Source organism: Rattus norvegicus, chromosome 1, assembly GCF_021556685.1.
Source record: "Rattus norvegicus strain SHRSP/BbbUtx chromosome 1, alternate assembly SHRSP_T2T, whole genome shotgun sequence".
NCBI lineage: Eukaryota > Metazoa > Chordata > Mammalia > Rodentia > Muridae > Rattus > Rattus norvegicus.
This window is the reverse complement of record NC_141534.1, coordinates 145612015-145634325: the sequence shown is the minus strand read 5'-3', so window position 1 is coordinate 145634325 and position 22311 is coordinate 145612015. Positions and strand designations below refer to the sequence as shown.

General features: G+C 46.3%; 2 long non-coding RNA genes across 2 annotated transcripts in view; one reads left to right on the top strand and one right to left on the bottom strand.

The window, feature by feature from the left end:
• Positions 1-22311, top strand: part of Rpl27a-ps3 (ribosomal protein L27a, pseudogene 3) — a 97879-nt gene that overhangs the window by 55669 nt on the left and 19899 nt on the right. The gene's annotated exons all lie outside the window — the stretch shown is intronic.
• On the bottom strand, positions 5855-11179 carry LOC147996854 (uncharacterized). The gene is made up of 3 exons (XR_015655235.1): positions 10988-11179; positions 7288-7431; positions 5855-6311 (listed from the first exon to the last, which is right to left on the bottom strand). It is a non-coding gene; the product is annotated as an uncharacterized LOC147996854 (long non-coding RNA).

Below are 22311 nucleotides of genomic sequence, written 5' to 3'. Positions count from 1 at the left end.
GGCATAATGTTGGTTAGAGTCTTCCATGCTGCAGCATGAACTACTACTTTATTCCTTTTATATACTCTTCTATATGCCAGGTTTTCTTTATTGTTTTCTTAGTTGATGGACACTTCATATTTTCACTTCTTTTTTTTTTTAAAGATTTATTTATTCATTTTATGTATGTGAGTACACTGTAGCTGTCTTCAGACACACCAGAAGAGGGCATCAGATCTCATTACAGATGGTTGTGAACCACCACGTGGTTGCTGGGAATTGAACTCAGGACCTCTGGAAGAGCAGCCAGTGCTCTTAACCACTGAGCCATCTCTCCAGCCCCATATTTTCACTTCTTAACTGTCATGAATGGTTCTATTTTTTTTCTTTTCGTTTCTTTTTTCTTTTTTTTTTTCTTCTTTTTCTTCTCTTCATGAATGGTTCTATTATGGACATTTGTATATGCATGCCTCATTGATCATTCTTTTTTTGTTTTTTGTTTTTTTTTTTTGGTTTCCTTTTGTTTTTTTGAGAACCTCTGTGTAACATCCCTGGCTGTCCTGGAACACTCTCTCTCTCTCTCTCTCTCTCTCTCTCTCTCTCTCTCTCTCTCTCTCTAGATCAGGCTGGGCTTGAACTCACAGAGATCTGCCTGCCTCTACTTCTGCCTCTACTTAAAGGCTTGTGCCACTCATGCCCGAGTGTTTAAATCCTTTTGCAAGTAGAATTGCTGGGTCATGCAGAACTAATTTAATGTAATGGGCTTTTTTTTTTTGCTTGTTTGTTTGTTTGTTTATTTGTTTGTTTTTTAGTGCTGGAGAGGGAATTCAGGGCCTTGAATGTGGTAAGCACTCTACAGTTTAGCTCTGAGTTTGACTTGTTTGAGACAGGGTCTTTCTCTGTAGCGCAGGCTTGCCTACAGACCAGGCTGACCTCAAACTCATGGCGATCCTTCTGTCCTAGCCGCTGTAGTACCGGAAGGTGTGAGTTGGTCTGGTTTATGCACATGTGTGGTGTGTGTATGAGTTTTCCTGGGTGTGCACACACGTAGAGGCCATTGATTCATGCCCAGTGTCTCCCTTGACTGCTCGCTACCTTAATCATTTGTTTGTTTATTATTTATTTAAGACAGGGTGTCTCTATAAAGTCTTAGCTGGCCTGGAACTTGCTCTTTAGGCCAGGTTGGTCTCAAATTCACAGAGATTCACCTGTGTCTGCCTCCTGGATGCTAGGCTTGAGGGCGTGCTCCACCACACCCAGCTCTGCCTAATCTTTTGCAACAGGGTCTCTCACTGAACTTGTTAGCGAGGAGCCACCGACTGGCCAATGAGTGCTCAGGACCCCCTGTTCCCAGTGCCCTCCCCAAGTCCCAGCACTGGGATTAGACTTAGGCTGCCACACCCCACCTTTCTGTGGTGCTAGGGATCCAAACTCAATTTCTCATGATTGCACAGTAGGACCTTACCTGGTCTGATTTTTACATACAGACTCCTCGGTGACACCACGCCATTTCTGAAGGAAGCAGAGGTTCCAGGTTACACTGGTACCAGGGTGCGCAGGTGCAGGTCACCAACAGAGGGGCAGAGACTCTGTACTGTTTGCTTCTTGCCACTCTGGTTTTGGGGGGATGTGACAGCAATCCTAAGAATGAGTATGCACTCAGACACGGTCCCAGGTACAAAGTGTGGATGAAATGTCCCTTGTCATTGTCCTCCCATCAGGGACTTTGCATTACTTTTCTGTTTTTATTTCATATATATATATATATATATATATATATATATATATATATATATATATATATATATATATAATTTTTCTGGTTGCTGTGGTGAAATGCCTCATGGGAGAGGTTTGCTTTGGCTCACAGTTTGGAGTATACAGTTCATCCTGCTGATGGTATAGCAGGGAAAGCCATGCCTCACGAGTGTCCGCCACAGTTATAAAGCCCAGAGCTGACAGGAAGGGGAACCACTCTATGAAACCGCAGGTCCATGACAGTGACTTACTTTCTCCGGTATAGCTTTATCTCCTAACAGTCCCATAAACATTCAAAACCCAGGAGCCCCTGTGGGGGACATTTCACATTCAAACACAACAGTCACTTTGTCATCCACATTAATAATATTGCAGTTGCTGCATATAAACATCTGGGAGTGTACGGTGCACAGGTCGCAGAACTAACTTGGTTTAGTCTGTCCCAGACCCCTTCAATGCATGAGGACAAGTCTGATGCCTCCTGGAGACTACAAGGAAGGCAATTTGGCACATGTCGAATTCCTCATACATGAAAATGAGCCGTGCTTCCTGAGGTCACAGTGAGGACAGGTAGTATGGTAACACCGCACTGTAGTGCAGCCCCTATGAGTGCGACCTTAATTGGAAAAGGAATCTTTGTAGGTATCGCTAACAATCTCAAGATGAGGAAGTCGGTTTGAGTCATCCAGATGGTGGGCACTAAATCCAATGACAAAGCAGAGGCAAGAAGACACCCAGGGAGCAGGGGAAGAGGGGGAAGAAGCCATGTGAAGACAACAGACTTTGAGGCAATGCTATCGTAGAGCCCGAGGGACATCCAAAGTCCTCAGGAGCTAGGAAGGGCAGGGAAAGATTCTTCGCTTGAGCCCTTGGAAGTTGGACCAATCCAGTCCAGCATCCAACATTCTGAAAATGTCTGTTATTGAAAGCTCAAGTTGGCAGTCATAGAGCCTTGAAGCAGTGTCCCGCGCGCGACTTTCCGCCGGCAAGAAGCACGCAGACATTTAGAAATCCTTACTGTGATCAACTTTATTAATCTTAGAAGAGGAAAAGCCCCGCCGCGCCAACATGGCGCGCTTATAAAACCCTAGTGCGGCGCACCCACACCTGATTGGTTGTTACCCATGATCTCATAAGGCACGCCCCGGAGTGGGCAAAGACCTGGCACGAAGGCACTCTTGCACATGCGCACAGTTAACTTCCTGAAAGGGGGGCCGGCTAGCGCGGCGAAGGCTGGCGCCATCTTGTAATGGCGGAGGCTATCCTGGCCTTCCACGTGGGGCGCAGTGGAAGCCAGCGCCATCTAGTGGTGGCAAATGTTATTGCGGCCCTCTACAAAGCAGGACTCTCCCTGAGTATGTGGGCCACAGAAACTGGTACTTTGAAGATAGGGTCTTGTTTCAGGGTAGAGTGACCATCAGCTAAAATTTTGGGACTTGTACATCTCTGGCCTTCTGTCGCCACTGTAACTTTTGAAAGAATATGGTCACTTGGGCTTCCACTCCCAGTGGAGACCCACTTCCTGGAGACCCAGAAGCAAACAAGGTGTTTCAGGTGACTTGTGGATTCAGACTAAGCCCTCCAGGACTGTGGAACATACCTAGCTTCAGGAAGCTGTCCAAGCAGGGGCTGGGGACAAGGCTGCCACCTCAGGATGCTTTAAACTCATGTCCCCAGGGTCACAGTGTATATATTGATGTAGTACAGGTCCTCTAGATGCAGTGCCTAAAGGTCATGGAATTCAGGATCCATCCTCCATGCAAGGTCAACCGGGCTGTGAGTCAGAGTCAGGGCATACAGGAAGCGCTTCCTGCAGCCTGGTCAGACATTCTGCTCTTGGAGGATTAGGAAGCGATTTTGAGAATTTACAAATGAAAGGGGCTCCCTTAAGGGAGGCTGAAGTTAAAGGAATGTGAGACTGAGGACTGGATGTCTAGCTGGGAACATGGTGATCTCTCAGCTCCCTTGGGAGCAGCCTTTTCTGGTTTCTGGAACTTGGCAATGGTAGAGGAAGCCCAAGGTGCATTTCGTCCCCCACAAGGATTGGCTTGTTAGGATTAAAAGTATTTATAGTCACTCAATGACTGTTTACATGGTATGAAACCCTCACATTCGTAAGTGTCTGTCCAGCATTTGGGGTTTTGTGAGCTGAGTTTCCTGAAGTGGTTGCACATACAAAGAAAGAACCAGAGGAAAGTAATTTTTATTCTCTCCTGTTCCAGAGAAATAGCTTTCTATAAATTAGACAGGAATTCAAGTCATTTGAGTATACTATCCCATTTAAACCGTATAGGTGTGCATGCTTACGTGTGGGTGCATATGTACAGATATATGAGACCAAGGGACAACCTGGATGTTGCCCCTCAGGTACCATCCCATCCACCTTATGTTTGAAACAGTCTATCACTGGCCTGAAACTTGTTAAGTGGGCTAGCAGGTCCCAGGGATCAGCTTGCCTCTGCTCCCCCATGCTGATAATACAAGTGTGCACCACCACACCAGGCTTTTGTACATAGGTTTTTGTTTTTGTTTTTTTTTTTTTTTTTTTTTGGTTCTTTTTTTCGGAGCTGGGGACCAAACCCAGGGCCTTGCGCTTCCTAGGTAAGCGCTCTACCACTGAGCTAAATCCCCAGTCCCTGTACATAGGTTTTGAGGATGGGCCACAGGTCTTGATGCTTGCAGGGCACGCACTTTATCAACTCAGTCACTCTTCACTTTTTTAATTTATTCTTAGACACTGGGAGTCCATGTTTGGTTAAGGGTAAGGATCTCTTACCCTTTTCTCTCTTTTTTTTTTTTCAAGATAAGATTTCTCTGTATAGCTCTGGCTGTCCTGGAACTTGCTTTGTAGACCAGGCTGGCTTTGAACTCAGATCTGCCTCCCTGGGATTAAAGGTATGCCCACTTCCATGGTCCTTTCTTTTCTCTTCTTCCTGTCCATCATGAGGTAACAAAGATCTTCCACCACATGTTCCCATAGCTGTGATGGGGCCTGAGCACATGGGGCCAATTGACCACGAGCTGAGCTTTCTCAACTTGGGAACCCAAACAGCTCCCCAAAATCCCTGTGCCCTTGTTTTTGTGCCAGGAATTTTGGTCACAGTGAGGAAGCTGAGGAAAAGCTAACCTGTCCATTGTGCTGTGGCAAGGCCCTGGTAGAGGAGAGATGCTTTAAGTCCTAAGGAGAGACACTTCTGCCCCTCCCTTTGGCTATCAGATTATGGCTTTTACTTGCAAAATTATTATATATAACAGGAGTTAGAGCTGGAAGCTGACTCCAAATGAACAATGGAAAGAACTCCATCCGAACCTATCAACAGAACGGACCAGGGGAAATCTCTGCCATTGCCAGATGCCCAGAGAGCTTACACTCCACCATCCTATAAAATTCCCAAAACCCTTTTCTGTGTTTTGAAAAGAGGGGTGGGGTAGGATTTTAAAAGACAGAATGTCTGGGTTGGGGATTTAACTCAGTGGTAGAGTGCAAAGGCCCTGGGTTCAGTCCTCAGCTCCAAAAAAACAAAACAAAACAAAACAAAAACAAAAAAAAACAAAAACAAACAAAACAAAAACAAAAACAAAAGACAGAATGTCAAGCCCATTTTCCTTGGGCCTGAACTTGAGTAAAAGCTGTGTGCACAGCAGAGACTAGAGACAACGGAGGTAACCTGGGGCCTAGGCACCTTCCTTCCAAGAAAGAATGGGTCGGACTGTGTCACTGCTACGTTCACACACCTGGCTTTTGTCTCCTGGTCATCTGTGGAGTCAATTAGCTTTCTCTTCAGTTTGGTGAAACCAGAAAGAAAACCACTTTCATCTGGGCAGGTGGCACAGTCCTTTAACCCTGGCTCTCAGGGAAGCGCAGCTAGGAATTAAAGGCAAGACTTGGTTATAAAAGATCCAATCTTTTAAGAAAAAGGGGTGGGTTGGGGTGGGGTGCTGGGATGGTGGCTGATGGGGTGGCTCAGTGATAAAGAATGGGTACTGCTTTTCTGGAAGACCTGGGTTCAGTTCCTAGCTGTCCCCGCCAGTGGGGAAACAGTTATTCAGGGTCCCGAAGAGGCTTTCTACCTGTGGGCCAAATGAGGGTGAAGAGAAGAAGGAGACCAAGCAAAAGTTCTGTTGTCAAGGTCTCGTTTATTGGGGTGAACGTTACAGCTTTTAAGGCTTTCAGGTAGGGGGAGTGTCCTTTGTAACACGAAGGATGGAGGGGCGAGGGTATAGGCAGTGATAACAGGAGGCAAAGAGGTCAGGAGGTAGACGATGAGGTCAGGCGGTGGAGACACTCAGGAGATAACTGGTATCTGCTCGAGCTGAGGCATCCCTAGAATGTTATCTTCCTGTGCCGTAAATTCATGGGAGAGGCTTTTTTCCAACAATCTCAAGACTTTATGGCAGTCATCTTAGGGGTGAATATCTGTGGCCAAACAGCCCAGAGTCACCTAGCCACTTTGAGCCATGCAGTCAAAAAGCGGCCAGGCCCAAATCCAATACGGTTCCCTACACCTAGCACCCACATCCGGCAGTTCACAACCATTTTCAATTCCAGTGCACGCGCGCACACATACACACACCTATGAATAAAAGTAATAAATATGTCTTTAAACAACAAGAAAAAGAAAGAAAAATGGTAAGTCTGCTTCCCTTTACCTAATTTTTGTTTATTTCTTTAGAATATTAGGAAACAAAGGGTGTGGGTTATGGGCCCAAACATCTAATAACAGTACCTATATTTTCTTCCTATTATTAAGAATGGGTCAGGGATTTATGAAACCATGCAGATTATAAAATCAGGCTGGTTCTTCTTTTAAAAAGTTAAATTATATCCAGACATGGTGGTACACACCTTTGATCCTAGCAGTTGGGAAGAAGAGATAGGCAGGTAGATCTCTGAGTTTAAGGTTTAAGGCCAGCCTGGTCTACAGAGCAAGTTCCGGGACAGCCAGGCTACACAGAGAAACCTGTTTCTGTGTGGACAAAACAAACAAAAAACCAATCAGACTGGAGAGATGGCTTTAGTGGTCGAAAGTGATGCTGCTTTTGCAGAGGGTCCAGTTGGGTTCCCAGCAGCCATATTGGGAGTCTCACAACTATTTTTAACCCCAGCTGGAGGGGATCCAATGCCTCTGGCATTCACATGCATTTACCCAGATACAGGCTCACATATGACACATGCATATAATTTAAAAAAATAAAATAAAAAATAGTAAAAATCAACAAATTGCAAGTATACCAAATTAGAGGGTCAGGAACACAGTGGACCAGATCCTACACATGGACTTCATTGGTTTCAGGAAACATAGCTGCATAGGGGTTGGAAATCATAACTTCAGACAACTAGTAACCCTGAGCTCCAGTCTTCTATGGGAAGGCATGCTTGCCACTAAAAACTTAAGACAGACACACAGATTTATCTGTATGTATGTGTGTGTGTGAGTGTGTGTGTGTGTGTGTGTGTGTGTGTGTGTGTGTACTATCACTCGTGTATGTGCGGTGATAGTAATCAAACCCAGGGCATTAGGGGATGCTGAAGATACAATATGAACTTACTTGGTTCATGTAGCCATTGGCCAGTCTTGAAATGCCTCGATCCTCTCTTACGTGCAGCAGGCCGACAGTTTCAGCGCCGTGTGCAATCTCTTCTTGGGAGACAACTTCCTCCTCTGTCTGGCACCAGGGTTCAGTCTGAGATTTCTAGGGAAATTCCAATTCCTTAAGGACCAATGTTGCACTAGGCTGATAGCCAAAGGCCAGGAGTGGAGGTGGGGGTGGGGCGGCAAATAGGTGTGTGCCACCGTACTTGGCTGCAAAATTAGTTAGGTATCTGACCTGAGGTCAAACAGCTTAGAACATGGCAGAGTCAAGACCCCAAGTCAGCTCTCAACCTGTGCCTCATACCTAGTCTGTCTGTGGATTGAGCCTGCAGCTCTGACAGGTGCCCTAGATCTCCCGGTGACTCCCACATTCTTGTTGAATGCTTAGCACAGGAGTGGGTCTGCAGTGTTAATGCATGGAAAACAGGGGTCACTGTTTTTTTGAAAGGGATTTTCCTCTAAACCTTGGGCTAGGCCCATAGACCACAGAGAGGAGCACAGGTTCTCTCTGCAAATGGACCCTTGGAGTTGATCTGCTTCTGGCAAGAGGTCACACTGCACCACAGAAGCCCTGTGTTACCGTGGCCCCCAGTACAGAGGCTCTGTCGTTGTCAGCCAGGAACTCCGTCCTTATTCTTCCGAAGCTGACCTTGGAAGCCATGTCATTTTAGCTACCATTTGGCACACACATCTCTAGAAATCTTGGTGGTTTTTCTATTTTCTATAAATGGCCCTTGGAAATAGGATTCCAACCCAAGATCCAGCATCCATTACTTCTTGACGGATGACCCTTCTAGACCTCAGAGTCCACCCTGCTCATCAGAAACCTTGAGTTCTTCTATACCCTTCCCTGTCCAGCATGCATTCTCAAACCCTAGAGCTCTGACAGCACTCTTGGGGGCTACACATTTCTAAGTATAATATCTGTACTAACTCCACTCTCACAGCACTGAAACTAGGCCCCCCTCTCCGCCCCGTGCTCACCAATTTCCCTAGTCTAGTTAGCTAGTGTACACTTGGAACTTCCTGTCTCTGCTTCCCAAGTGCTGGGGTTAAGGACATCTGTTACTGTGCCCACCTAGATTTTATGAGTGTTGGGGATTTTAACTCTGGTTCTCACTCTTGTGTGGTAAGTACTCTCTCTGCTCACCAAGCCATCTTCCCAGAACTCAAAAATATGCTTTAATGGGTAATAATTTAGAAAAATAAAACCTAGGGGCCGGCAAAATGGCACAGTGGGTAAACGTGCTTGCTACCAAACCTGATGACCTGATTTTGACTCCTGGAATGTAACATGGCAGAGGGAAAGAACCAACTCCTATAAATTGCCGTCTAACCTCCACACATACCGTGGTACTAGTGTGAACACAGATGTTTGCACTCACCCCACCCACATGCACAACCAACCAACCAACCAAATATTTAAGAAATAGTTTAGGATTTCAAGCAGGGTGTGGTAGCTCACACGTGTAATCCCAGCATTCAGGAAGCAGAGGCAGGAGAATTACCAAGAATCTGAAGCCAGTCTGGAGAATATGGAGAGTTTCAGACCAACCTGGGCTATATAATGGGATGTCCTGTCTCAGAAAAAAAAGCAAATGAAAACAAAAATTTAAGACTTCAAAAGGGACATGCTGTCACTCTGAACCCAGTGTCTAGAACTATGGGTCAAACAACCACAAGTGGGAGATTATTAGGAAAAAGGCCACTGGCTGCTCTTCAGGGATGGGTGACTGAACTCTTCCTGCCTCAGAACAAAGTTGCTTTTGCAAGAAAGGCAGGGCTCTGCTGCCTCTCAGCAGGACCAGAAAAAGCTAATCTTACAAGTCCTGGCTGTAATCTATCTTAGGGTATCCTGGTGCAACTGTAGAGAGTTTCACTCCCTAAGGAACAGGCTCAGACCCTCGGAACTATGGTTGCTAATGACCCATGTCTTCCTCGCACAGGTGCCCGGTCCCAAGAAAAGACTCTGCACATGATAAAATGTTTACCTCAGTAAAATGTCTGCCGGGTCACCCAGAAAGAACCTTATCAGTAGTCCAAACCATTAAGGAAGAAACTTCCAGGATAGGATGATACTAAAACACGGCCAGCGTAGGTCCCTCCCCCGTAAAACAACCCCCAGAACATTTCCAAACCCTTCCTCCAGCCTCTCTTGCCCTCTGCCGCTGTACCTTGGTGTAGTGAATTATTTTCTCTTTGGTTTCCTCTGTCTTAGTGAATTCATTCACAGCCTGAGCATCACTGATCTGTGAACAGTGTCCTTTGTCTGCAGGAACATCTGCAGAGTTTTCCTTGTCATTATTCTCCAAACAATACGGTACAGTAACTGTTTGCATGGCATTTCCACTGTATTCAGTGTCACAAATCAACTACATGGGAAACTGTGGGTGGTTTATATACAGATATTACACGGTTTTATATAAGGGGTCTGAGCAGCCTCAGATTTTGGTATCCTAGAAAGCCTCTGTAACCAATCAATCTCTGTGGATCATAAAGATGATTGTCCTAAGAGAATGCCAAGTATAGAAGGTCAAATTAGAATCCTTCAGTATTGGCCAAGAAGGCTAACATCTCAGAAAGACTCAATGCTGAGGGTCAGGGCAGTGTTTTTAAAGGTTAAAAGAAAAAAAACAAAACAAAACAAAACACAAAAAGCAAAACAAAAAAACAAAACAAAACAAAAAACACAAGAACAACAACAACAAAACCCCAATCCAAACCAAGCCAATAACAGCAAGCCATGCAGAACACAACCGTATCAATCCTAGCTGAGGGTCAGAGTAACCTTGCTACATCTTTCAGACATAACACGACAGTTCTCATATGTGCCCTTAAGTTACTTATGTTTATGTTTAGTTTGTACAAACACTACTTCGTGTGGATAATACATCCAGGCCACAGTCAGGGTCATGGAAAACCCCAAATATGTTGCCCAAGTGGAAGTGGTTGTTGAGGGGGTTAGAGGGAAGAGAGATATCTAAACCGACACAAAATGGAGTCAGGACAAGATGGCATCACCTTAGGCATTTTAATATTACAGATAGGGAGATCAAAGTTGATTTGATTCTTGGTCTGGTGTATGCTTAGTTAGGACCGGCCCTTCCCCTGTTCACTGGCTGAGACCCCTTGGCCCTTTGTGGAAGAAATCCAAATAGAGACAATTAATGCACACATCTGCAAATATGTGTAAATGACACCCCCTCCTGGAATGGGGCTGCAGTACCCCGTACTCTGCACCTGGCCTTTTTTGCTGCCCTCTACCACTTTTTTTTAAAAAAGGCTAGTGGTGAATGCAAGTCTTTCTGAATGCAAAACTGGTACCCCACTCTCCCAAAGGGGCAAGCCCCTGGCCAGGACCCATCTATGCACCCTTTCAGGGCCTCTCATCAATGAGCGCTGGCCACTCCTCTCTGGCCAAGAGAGCTGGGAAAGAACCAACCAATGTCTGGGCCTGGCAGAGGGTTCGAGAATCTGAAGAGAAAGGGGTTTTGTTCTCCACCCTCGAAGACTGGCAGGAGTTGGCCTGCTGGGCCCTACCGCCTTTCTCTCCCCTCTCTCCAACAGCACAAATACTTTCTCTTCCTTGCCAAGGCTCGATGGCTGCCTGGCGGGGCCTGTGGTGGTCCCCCAAGGGCCCGGCTCCCACGCCTCACCTCCTTTTGATGGGCAGCTGTGGCAGTCCCTGCCAAGGTCTCAGGACCTGGCCTCCCTGGTAGTATACATCTGCTCCCAAGCCTGGTTGTCATTGCTGCCCTGAGAGGAACGCTCAGTGCCCATGCTCTGCGCCAGCCGCCCTGCTGCAGATTGGCTCCGAGGCCTGGAGGCAGTGCAAGTGCTGGCTGGGCAGCTAACGAGCAAGTGTCATTGGTGGCTAAATGTGTACTTATGCCCGTTCCATTACAAAAAGCCTCATTTGTGGCTGTCACCCTGTCCCCACTCCCACCCCCCCCTCGACAATCCAGCTTCTTTTCTTCAGAAACAGCTCTGTCTGAAAGCTCCAGGGGAGGCTGCAGGCAGTTTCCGGTATTGGGTGCTAGTCCAGGATCCCTGCCCAGGCTCTTGGCTGGGGGAGGAGCTGCCTCCCTCTACTAACAACTCCCGAGGGTGTTTCTCCTGGGGTGCCAGGGTTTCTAGCCAAGATCATTTCGTTTTGTCTTTGACCTTGAGGAGGTGTTCCTGGTCTCATTCTCCAGCTGTAAAATGGGCACAGGGAGAGGATTTGATGAAGGTGAAGGCATCTAGCTAAAGCCCGGGCAGGCTGCAGCCAAAACTTCACAGGAGAATTTTGCTGCAAGAGGGAAGCTTGAGAGTGAATGCGTTTGTCTTTCTAGAGGCTGAGGCAGGGGTATGAGAAGCCAGAACAGCCTGGGATACACAATAAGTTCGAAGTCAGCCTGGGCTGTGAGGCAGGATAGAAAGAGGGGATGGAATAGAGAAAGAAAAGAAGCCTTCTCATGCTGACTGAGAGTTATGAAATTTCAACACGACTGATAAAGCCACAATGGCCTAGGAGATAGGACCACTGCGGTTCCTTAGATTTTACAAAGATGTTAAAACTAACTGTGCTTAGACTGGGAACAGGTTGAGTTTATGTTATTCCTCCTTCGTCTCTAAATAAAACAGCCCTCATAAAATCATGCAACAGTTCCATTTAAAGCAGGAAATTCTTTAAGACTAGGAAAACAACTAAACCAGTCATGTAGTTTTAGTTAACTTTTATCTTAAACTTAAAATCTAAACCTTGCTTAATCACTAAACTGTGTGTATGCCACCGTAGTCTTTTGAGCAATGGTATCTTAGAAACCCACAAACAAAATCATGTGCTGTTTATAAAGACAATGTAAGGACACCTAGGTGAGCCAGTGAGATGTGTCAGTGGATAAGAGCTTGCTGCTAAACCTGAGGACTTGACTTCCATGCCTGGACCACAGTGCTGGTTGGTTTTATGTCAACTTGATACGAATTAGGGTGGTCTGGAACGAGGAAAATGCTCCCACCAGGTGGCCAGTAGGCAAGTCTGTAGGGCATTTTTCCTAAACAATGATTGATGTTTGAGAACCTAACTCACTATGGGGGGTGGGATCCCTGGGTGAGTGGCCCTGATTGTATAAGAAAGCAGGCTGAGCAAGCCACGAGGAGCAAGGCAGTCAGCAGGGCTCCTCCATGGCCTCTGCATCAGCTCTTGTTGAGTTCCTGCCCTGCCTTCCCTCAGTGATGGGCTGTGGTGTGGAGTTGTAAACTGAGACAAACCCTTTCCTGCCCAAGTTACTTTTGATCATGGCATTTTATCACAACCATAGAAGTCCTGAGACAAACCCACACGGGGGATGGACAGAAGCAATCCCTCTCAACTGTCTTCTGACTGCTACATGTGCTAGTGGCAACGTTTTTGTCCTCTGACACCCCAAAGACCCTGCCTCCTTCAGAGCCCTACATTCCTGGGGTGACAGTCTTTGAGGGCTCTCCAGCATCTTCCAGGGCATCTTCCTGAGGGGACCTGCTGCAGTGACACTGGCTTGCCACTGTCACCCAAGTCTGGTGTCATGCCACTGCAGTCTCAGACCCCACGTTCTGAACCTTGGGGGCTTCCTCCTTGGGACTCCCCTCAAAGGATGGTTGGTTGCTCCAGAAGCCCTCAGCCATGTTGCCCAGATTTGGAAGCTCACTTCCTGGGAAAGGGCAGACATTAACCGACATTATGCAAGGGCTTTTAGTCGGTATAGATTGCCAACATGACCACTCCTTTATTAGGGGGAAGGTTTTTATTGTGCATAAGAAGAGAGAAACTATCCAGAGGTATCGGGAACTGTCTAGAGCAGAGAGAAAGCAAAGCAGACTGGATGTGGCCAGGGCTAGGGAAGTGGAAGAGCGGGGGAGAAGAGTGGAACTGGAGAGAGAACAAGGAATAGAGAATAGACTGTTGTGGGACAGCAAGGGACCAAGAGAGCAAGAGCAAGAGAGTGGGCTGGGCAGATCATTGCTGCTAATAAGGAGGACCAATAGCTGGGAATGGGGTCTGGGAGAGAAGGATGCTAGCCTAGCATGAACTTAGAAATGTGTAACAGGTACTGAGGGAGCCTGGGACCCAGTGTGGTCTTGGATATGCTGGTAAGTGTCATAGGTAGCCATATGTCCTCCTGCTAAAGGTAAGGGAATGACTCCTTTTAGATGGAAAGTAGCTTCATTTCACAAGTTCCTGAGGGGGGCTGGCTCTTATCTAACCAGATAGAAGTCTTTCTAGAGTCCAGGTTAGGCTCATTTCTAGACATGGACACCCTGAGCCCTAACCTAACCCTCTCTCCCATACCTCCCAATGGCTCTCTCTTTCTGCTCTCTCTCTCTCTCTCTCTCTCTCTCTGCTCTTTCTCTCCCTCTCTCGCTCTCCCCCCCTCTCTGTGTGTGTAGCAACCTAATATTGTCCTTGGGACTTGAGCTATACCCCCATCCTCTTAGGGATTTCCACACAGATAAAGCTGGGCGTTTCTCAGACGTTTTTTCATATCTCTGTATGAGCTACATTCGAAATCCTCTCCTCTTGCTATTTTCAATTAATCGTCAGATGCCATGATAATTCAATTGTGTAGAACAGTAGAAGTTATTCTTCCCGCCCAGTTATGCCCTGTGTTTGTCCGTTCATGGATGAGGGGACAAAGAAAATGTGGCACAAATACATAATTGAATACCATTCAGTCCTAAAAACAAGGAGACCCTGCAAATTGCCCCATCATGAATGAGTATGGAGCACATCATAAAATTCAGATACAAAAGGACAGACGCAGCATCCTCTTGCTTGCATGTGGGACCGGGAGCAGTTGATTTTGTAAACTAACGGCTACATTACCTACTAATGGCTTCCAGAAAGCTGGAGAGAGTAGGGAGGAAGGGGGGAGAGGATATAATTTCTCTTGACTATTGCTAGTGGGAGGTGCAGCTGCCAAGCACGTGGCTACGCTCTCGTCTATGATTAGAAGCAAAGCCGAGGCGTGAGTGGTGAACTCCTTGATGTACGGGTGGGAGATAAGGGGCCGAAGGCCAAAGACACAGAGAGGAAAAGACACTAAAGATATTCAACTTTGTGATGTCCAAAAAAAAAAAAAAAAAAAGTCTCACTATGCAGCTCAGGCGGACTTGTAACTTTCAGCAATCCTCCTGCCTCAGCTTTCCAAGTGCTGGGATGGACTGCAACTGGGAAGCATGCATCAACTTGCTTGGCTCGATGAGCCGAGAACAAGTCCCTTTAAAGGGGGATGATTCTAGGCTGATCACGAACTGAAACACGCTGCCCCTGTAACGGTTATTGAGCGTGTTGTGTAGGCCAGGCAGTGTTATCACAGAGAGGAGAAAGGCTGCTGTTTCCTGCCCCACCCCCACCCCATAAGAAGAGATAATGGGGCAAAATAAAGTTTGGCTCTTTTGATGTCCCTAGGCTGGAGATCATGACTTCCTGTGGATCATCTCTATGAGAAGCACACGTGTCATAGGAATGGCAAGAGATTACCTCAGGGCCAGCCCGAGGCCAGCCTCATCAACACCAGGTCCATCATTGTCACCTCCCAATCAGATGCTTCACTGTAGCCTTGCCATTCTTAACAACCTCTTAGGCTTCCATTTCACATTGAGCTTATATGCTATAGCTGGTCTTGCTAAGCAATGGCAGGGTCTGCTTAGGCTCTGTTGCGTTTTATAAACAGATAAAGAGAGAGGGAATGTGTTTGGTGGATGTGCAGTCAGGTATGGGAAGGGGCTACCTTCGTAGGCCCATGCTGATGCATCCTTTTCCCTGGGGGACCAGCTACACGATGGTATAGTATAGAATAGAGTTTATTTGAAGCATGGGGAGGGTAGTAGGCAGAGAGAGAGAGAGAGAGAGAGAGAGAGAGAGAGAGAGAGTGTAGAGGAGTAGAGGCCGGTCATGAGCATGTGGAGAGAGAGGGGGAGGGATATGGGGAGAGAGGGGACAAAGATTGAGAGGATAGAGCAGAGCAAGAAGGCCAGATCAGAGAGAGCTGAGGGGCTAGCAGTCCCTTTATGCTGAGTCAGGCACACCTGGCTGTTGCCAAGTAACTGTGGGGCGGAGCTTAGACAAAATGCTAAAAGGCTCTTATTTTGAGTGGCAGCAGGAGGCATAGAAAACAGACAGGAGGGGTTGGGGACTTAGCTTAGTGGTTAGAGCGCTGGGCTAGGAAGCGCAAGGCCCTGGGTTCGGTCCCCAGCTCCGGAAAAAAAAAAAAAAAAAAAAAAAAAAAAAAAAAAAAAAAAAAAAAAAAAGAAAAGAAAAGAAAACAGACAGGAGGGCTGGAGAGACGGCTCAGGTTAAGAGCACCCGACTACTCTTCCAGAGGTCCTGAGTTCAATTCCCAGCAACCACATGGTGACTCACAACCATCTGTAAAGAGATCCGATGCCCTCTTCTGGTGTGTCTGAAGATAGCTACAGTGTACTTATATATAATAAATGAATAAATCTTTAAACAAACAAACAAACAAACAGATAGGAGGGCTGGAGAGATGGCCCTGTGGTTAAGAGCACTGATTGCTCTTCTGGAGGTCCTGAGTTCAATTCCCAGCAACCACATGGTGGCTCACAACCATCTGTAATGAGATCGATGCCCTCTTCTGGTGTGTCTGAAGATAGTTACAGTGTACTCATATACAGAAATAAATAAATCTTAAAAAAAAAAAAAAAAAGAAAACAGACAGGACTCCATGTTATCACCTACAGCAGCCTCACATGAACTCTTTACTCAGACCTCTCAGGTGAAGGCAGGATCCCTGACTTTCCAGCAGACAAGAGTTTTAGCACGAGTCAGTAAGAAGCAGAGTCAGAATTTTTACTATCCTTCCCCTCCCTTTCCCTCTTTTTCTTTCCTTGTGGTCCTGAGACTCAAACCCAGGGCTTCACTAATGCTCGACAAGCACTCTCCACTGAGTCATAGTCCCCAGCCCAGAGCTAGAATTTATTAAGAGATTTTAACATATACTTAAACCAGCATTAACACAGAGGGGGACGTCTTCGGTTGCTTCCTACTGCTGTGATAAAATAGCATGACCAAAAAAAGCAACTTGGGGAGCTAGATCAGAACTGACTGAGGTGATGTGAACTTTAAGGATGAGGCTGACCTCATAAGGCGCTGTTATTAGAGCAGCAAAGGGCAATGGTCTCTGTGGGAAAGGAAAGCCTGCCACCCGGCACAGTGAGCCTCTGGGTTTCCAAGGGTAGAGAAGGGATTTGTTTTGGAGGTGTTAAGTTCCATCTATGGATCTGTTTGTTCCCTGAAGTTCAGGATGGTAGACGCTGTAGACGCTGTAGACGGTTATGCTCACTTCCTCGTCGGGAGTTCCTCAGCTTTGTTTTATGTCCTTATCCCTTCGTTCTAGACGCTGAGGGCAGATAAAGTGAGGCATGGTCCTTTCTGGCTGGCTTCTTCTTGCTAGCAGAGGGAGCATCATTTGGGAGTTTGCCAATGTGGGGTGACTTTGAGAGAAGTGCTGCTTTATCTTATCCTGGACGGTAGACCCAGTGATAGCGCTGATTTGATCCAGGAGGAACGCGTGTGAAAAGTTTAAAAGATGAGTTAAAATCCTGAGTTTAAGGATAATGAGGGAGATTAGGGTTGGTTGGCTTGAACAAGCACAGAGTGAGCGCAGCTGGCTCAGGGCTGGGGCATCCTGATTGGCCCTCAGGCCAGTCCATCATCACGGCACCCTATTTGCAGGGAGTGGAGGACGGGCAGTTAGTTGTCAGGGCCTTTCTTCTAAGATGTTAGGCTTTTGTCCCTAGAGAGGAAGACCCCAGCCGTTTCGAAAGCTCAGTACCTTTATCACCTACTCTTTCCTACCCTCTCCCCATCTGTCTATCCATCGTGGAAGTCAAACTCCTCTCTCCCCATTCTCTTTCTCGGAGGAAGAGAACATGCAAGAAAGTCATCCAAAGCACCCTCGGCAGGTGTCGTAGAGCTCTGTTGCTATGGCAACACACTGTGACCCAAAGGCAAGTTGGAGAGGAAAAGGTTTATTTGGCTTACACATCCACTGCACTGTTTGTCATCAGAAGGAAGTCGGGACAGGAACTCACACAGGACAGGAACCTGGAGGCAGGGGCTGATGCAGAGGCCATGGACGGTTGCTCCTCACTGGCTTGCTTCCCATGGTCTACCAGGACCAGCAGCCCAGGGATGGAACCGCCCACAATGGGCAGGGCCCTCCCCTATCGACCATCACTAATTGATGATCCTACAGCTGGATCACATGGAGTCTTTCCCTCAAATTGAGGTTCCCTCCTTTCAGATAACTAGTTTGTCTGTCAAACTGACACGAGAGTAGCCAGCACAGCAGGCTTTGCCAGAGGTGTTAGCAAGACTTATTTTTGTCATTTGTCCTTCACAAGATGTAAGGCCATTGGATGGCGGAAGAAGTGAGATATTTTTCACAGGCCAATGTTCAGCATCTGTTTGCTTCTGCTTAACCCTGTGGGGAACGTGGTGGTTTGAATGAGAATGGACTGAATAGGCTCTTAGTTTGGAAACTTGGTCATCAGGGAGTGGTGCTATTTGAAAGGATTGGGGGGTGTGGCCTTGTCGGAGGAAGTATGGCAGGGAGTGGGGGTGGGGGAGTGCTGGGGGAGGGTTGGAAGGTGGGGGGAATTGTTGAGCTGTGAGGCTTCAAAAGTCAACTTCCTGTTTCCTGTGGATCAGATGTAGAGCTCTCAGCTACCTTGTCTGCTTGCACACTGTCCTGCTTCCCACCACGATGATAAAGGACTAAACCTCTGAAACTGTAAGCAAGCCCCAATTAAATGCTTTTTTTCTTTGTAAGAGTTGCATGGTCACCGTGTCTCTTCACAGCAATACAACACTGACTAAGACAGGGAACATTGAGAGATGAAGCTCATGAGGAAAACGTTTTAGCAACATAAGTGTTGTTTAGTAAGGTGACATGAAATTGTCCAACTGCCGGGCCATACACCAGAGCTCTGGAGAAGGAGAAGGAGAAGGAAATTGTGCGATCAGCTGGTTTTTACATCAGACTCCTGCCTGAGAAACAACCTCCCAGAAGCTTTGTAAGAGAAGCCAGTTAAACTCAGAACTTCATGGACAACTTAAAAGAGAAATAGACTCCTAATGGGATCTTTTTTATAACATGGTCCAGCAGTGCCCCACAAACACCGTTTAGGTATCCTGAATAATTTCCCCAAACCTGTGAGTTTGATGACAGTCTATTTGGTAGTCTCCTTTATTTAAGAAAATGGATAATTACGGTATAGAAAGACATATTGGCATTCAAGAAGGTAGGCCTTTGTCTAGTTGGGGTTTCTATTGCTATGGTGAAACACCATGACCAAAAGCAACTTGAGAGAAAAAGGTTAATTTGGCTTAGACTTCCACATCACTGGTAATCATTGAAGTCAGGACAGGAACTCAAACAGAGCAGAAATGTGGAGGCAGGAGCTGATGCAGAGGCCCTGGGGTGTACTGACTTGTTCCTCATGGCTTGCTCAGCCTGTTTTCTTATAGAACCCAGAACCACCAGCCTTGGGATGGCACCAATGACAGTGGGCTGGGCTCCACCACATCAGTCAGTAATTAAGAAAATGCCCTCGGTCCCCAGCTCCAAAAAAAAGAAAAAAAGGAAAAAAAAAAAAAAGAAAATGCCCTACAGGTTTGCCTACGGCCAGACCTTCTGAAGGCATTTTCTTCATTGAGGCTCCCTCCTCTCAGATGTCTCCAGCTGGCATCAAGTTAACACCAAACTAGCTAGTACAGCCTTTAAAAAGCAATAACAATAAAAAAAAAAAAAAAAACAGGAATAGAATCCATAGTGAGAGATACACCTTTTCTGTTGGTGTTTAAGACCATGTAAGTGGCCAAAACCACTTTTTTCTCCTTTTCTGTCAAAGCCAGCTGAAGGTCTAGTCTTCAGGCCACTCTGGTCTGAAAGAGCCTTTGGATCCTGTAGTCTTTCTTTACCGGTTAACCCATCTACATGAGGATGAGTCAAAGGCCTGGCTTGACCCTTGTTGCACTTGGAGATATGGAAGAAACTTTCCCTATGTTGACCCTTCTCTTAGAAATATCCAAAGACTGGATACTGGCCAGAATGCACCAGATGGGGTTCCCATGGTCTTCCTGAACAAGAGGGCAGAGACTCCCCATGGTAACAGGACACTTTGATGTTCCATGGTCTCCTGGAACCTGGTTGACATTGGAGAGCAAAGGAGAAAATATTCTTCCTTTTAATCCCTCTAATCTTAAGAATATAAACCTCAATATATGGTTATTAAATACCCAGAAGGTCAGTTACACCAGTCTGGTATTTTTCCTTCAAAATAGGGTTTTTCTGTGTAGCCCTGGCTGTCCAGGAACTTGCTATGTAGATCAGGCTAGCCCAACTCAGAGACCCACCTAGCTTTGCCTCCTGAGTGCTAGGATTAAAGGCCTGCACCACCATTGTCTGGCCAGTCTGGTACTTTTAACCATTGTCGAACCCTCCTGGGCAGCCATCAGTGTTTGACTCCCTGCTGAAGCCTTTTGTTCCTAACAAAGGAACACCCAGGCCCTGAAGCGGCATGCCTGGGTGGTACACCTGGTCAATAACCGGTTCCTATCTTTTGTTCCTCTTTCTTTGTTCCTGAGGGCGTCAGCCTGTTTTTCCCACTGCGCTTCCTGGAATTTTCCACCCACTGAACTTGGGGTATATATTAGGTGAATCAAATAAGAGATTTGGTATTCTTGTAACACATGAATGACCCAAGTGTTTTTTCTTAAACCTCGAAGGCCTGTGCCCGGCTCTTGGTGTCAGCATGGGCCCACGGTATAATATTTTAAAACCTCAACACTTTTAAATAAACTTTGATTATATGCAAATTTCAGCCAGTTCTTGTAATTATCGATCTTTGACCTTTGTAACATTAACACCATATATATCACCTCTAAATCTTATCCTTTACATACCTTAAATATCTAACTCAGAACTTCTTAACTTGCCTAAACCTTCTGTCTTAGTTAGGATTTTACTGCTGTGCATAGACACTGTGACAGACACCATGACCAAAGCAACTCTGAAAAGGACAAAATTTAACTGAAGCTAATTTACAGGTTCAGAGGTTCAGTCCATTATTATCAAGGCAGGAACATGGCAGCATCCAGGCAGGCCTGGTGCAGGAGGAGCTGAGAGTTCTACATCTTCACCTGAAGACTGCTAGCAGAATACTGACTCCCAGGCAGCTAGGATGAGGGTCTGAAAGCCCACACCCACAGTGACACACCTACTCCAACAAGCCACGCCCACTCCAACAGGGCCACACCTTCTATTAGTGCCCTTCTAATAAGTTCTCAGAAAGTCTTTCATCTGATTTATTAATTGTTCCAACCCAAGATTATTGAACAGCCTTCTGAACTGTTCTGAACTCCCAAAATTATATTGTAGGCATACGGGTGATTTGAGTGAATGTTTATTTGTATACCACATGCAGGCAGTGGCCTGGGCCAAGCATATAAAACCATAACACTTTCCATTCATACTTTCCATTCTGAAAACATCCAACCATCTTAACCTTCATGTATATGTAAATCTCTTTACTAAATTTAAGTTCATGTCTGAATCCTTTAAAAAATTTAAAAAAAAAAATACTATAGGGGTTGGGAATTTAGCTCAGTGGTAGAGCGCTTGCCTAGTAAGCACAAGGCCCTGGGTTCGGTCCCCAGCTCCGAAAAAAAGAAAAAAAAATTAAAAAATACTATAAGACATAATAATAGCATTAGTAGATAAATATACTACCTGTTGTGAGAGCTATAAAATATAATGTGGTACCAACCAGAGCTTCCAGGGACTAAGCCACTACCCAAAGACTATACATGGACTGACCCTGGGCTCCAACCTCATGGGTAGCAATGAATAGCCTAGTAAGGGCACCAGTGGAAGGGGAAGCCCTTGGTCCTGCCAAGACTGAACCCCCAGTGAAGGTGATTGTTGGGGGGAGGATGGTAATGGGGGGAGGATGGGGAGGGGAACACCCACATAGAAGGGGAGGGGAAGGGGTTAGGGGGATGTTGGCCTGGAAACCCGGAAGGGGAATAACAATCAAAATGTAAATAAGAAATACTCAAGTTAATAAAGATGGGAAAAGGGGGCTGGAGAGATGACTCAGCGGTTAAGAGCACCGACTGCTCTTCCAGAGGTCCTGAGTTCAAATCCCAGCAACCACATGGTGGCTCACAACCATCTGTAATGAGACCTGATGCCCTCTTCTGGTGTGTCTGAAGACAGCTACAGTGTACTTATATAATATAATAAATAAATACATTAAAAAAATAAAGATGGAATATATATATATATATATATATATATATATATATATATATGTAAGGGAGTACCTGGTGGGCCCATACTAAGGTGTCCCCTGAGAAATTATACCTGCAACAGATATGGTATAAAGGGGGCTGTTTGGGGAAGGAGGTTGTGAGGACCTGGAGGAGGAGTAGAGGCAGACAGGAACAGAGGAAGGGGGTTGGGTGGGGGGGGAGCAAAGAAGCCCAGAAATGGGGAGAATGAGAGATGGCCAGGCACATGTGGAAACAGAGCTGGAGTGGCAGGGCAGTCATTTGATATGCAGCTCACATCTGGAACACCTGGCAGTGGCAGCAGGTGATGACATAAGCCATTGATTGCTAGGTCCCTGGGAGGAGCCTAGTGGACTCCTAAGCTAAGTGAGAACTTTTTTTCCTCGGTATGGTGTATTGAGTGTCTACCCCTTCCTCTTAAGGCTCCAGAGGCAATCCAAAGTTTGATTTCAGTGTTCACGCTGGGGAACTGATGAGCCGACCGGCTTTAGTTACAAGGGGTGGTACAGGGTCCCTGATGGGAATGATCCAGAAGTGGTCACACTGAAAAGTCTTTACCCAGTATGTACGACTGATTTCCCACAGCCACCTAGGCAGCTCTTCCTCCAGTCAATCACCCTAGGCCCTCCATGACTTTGA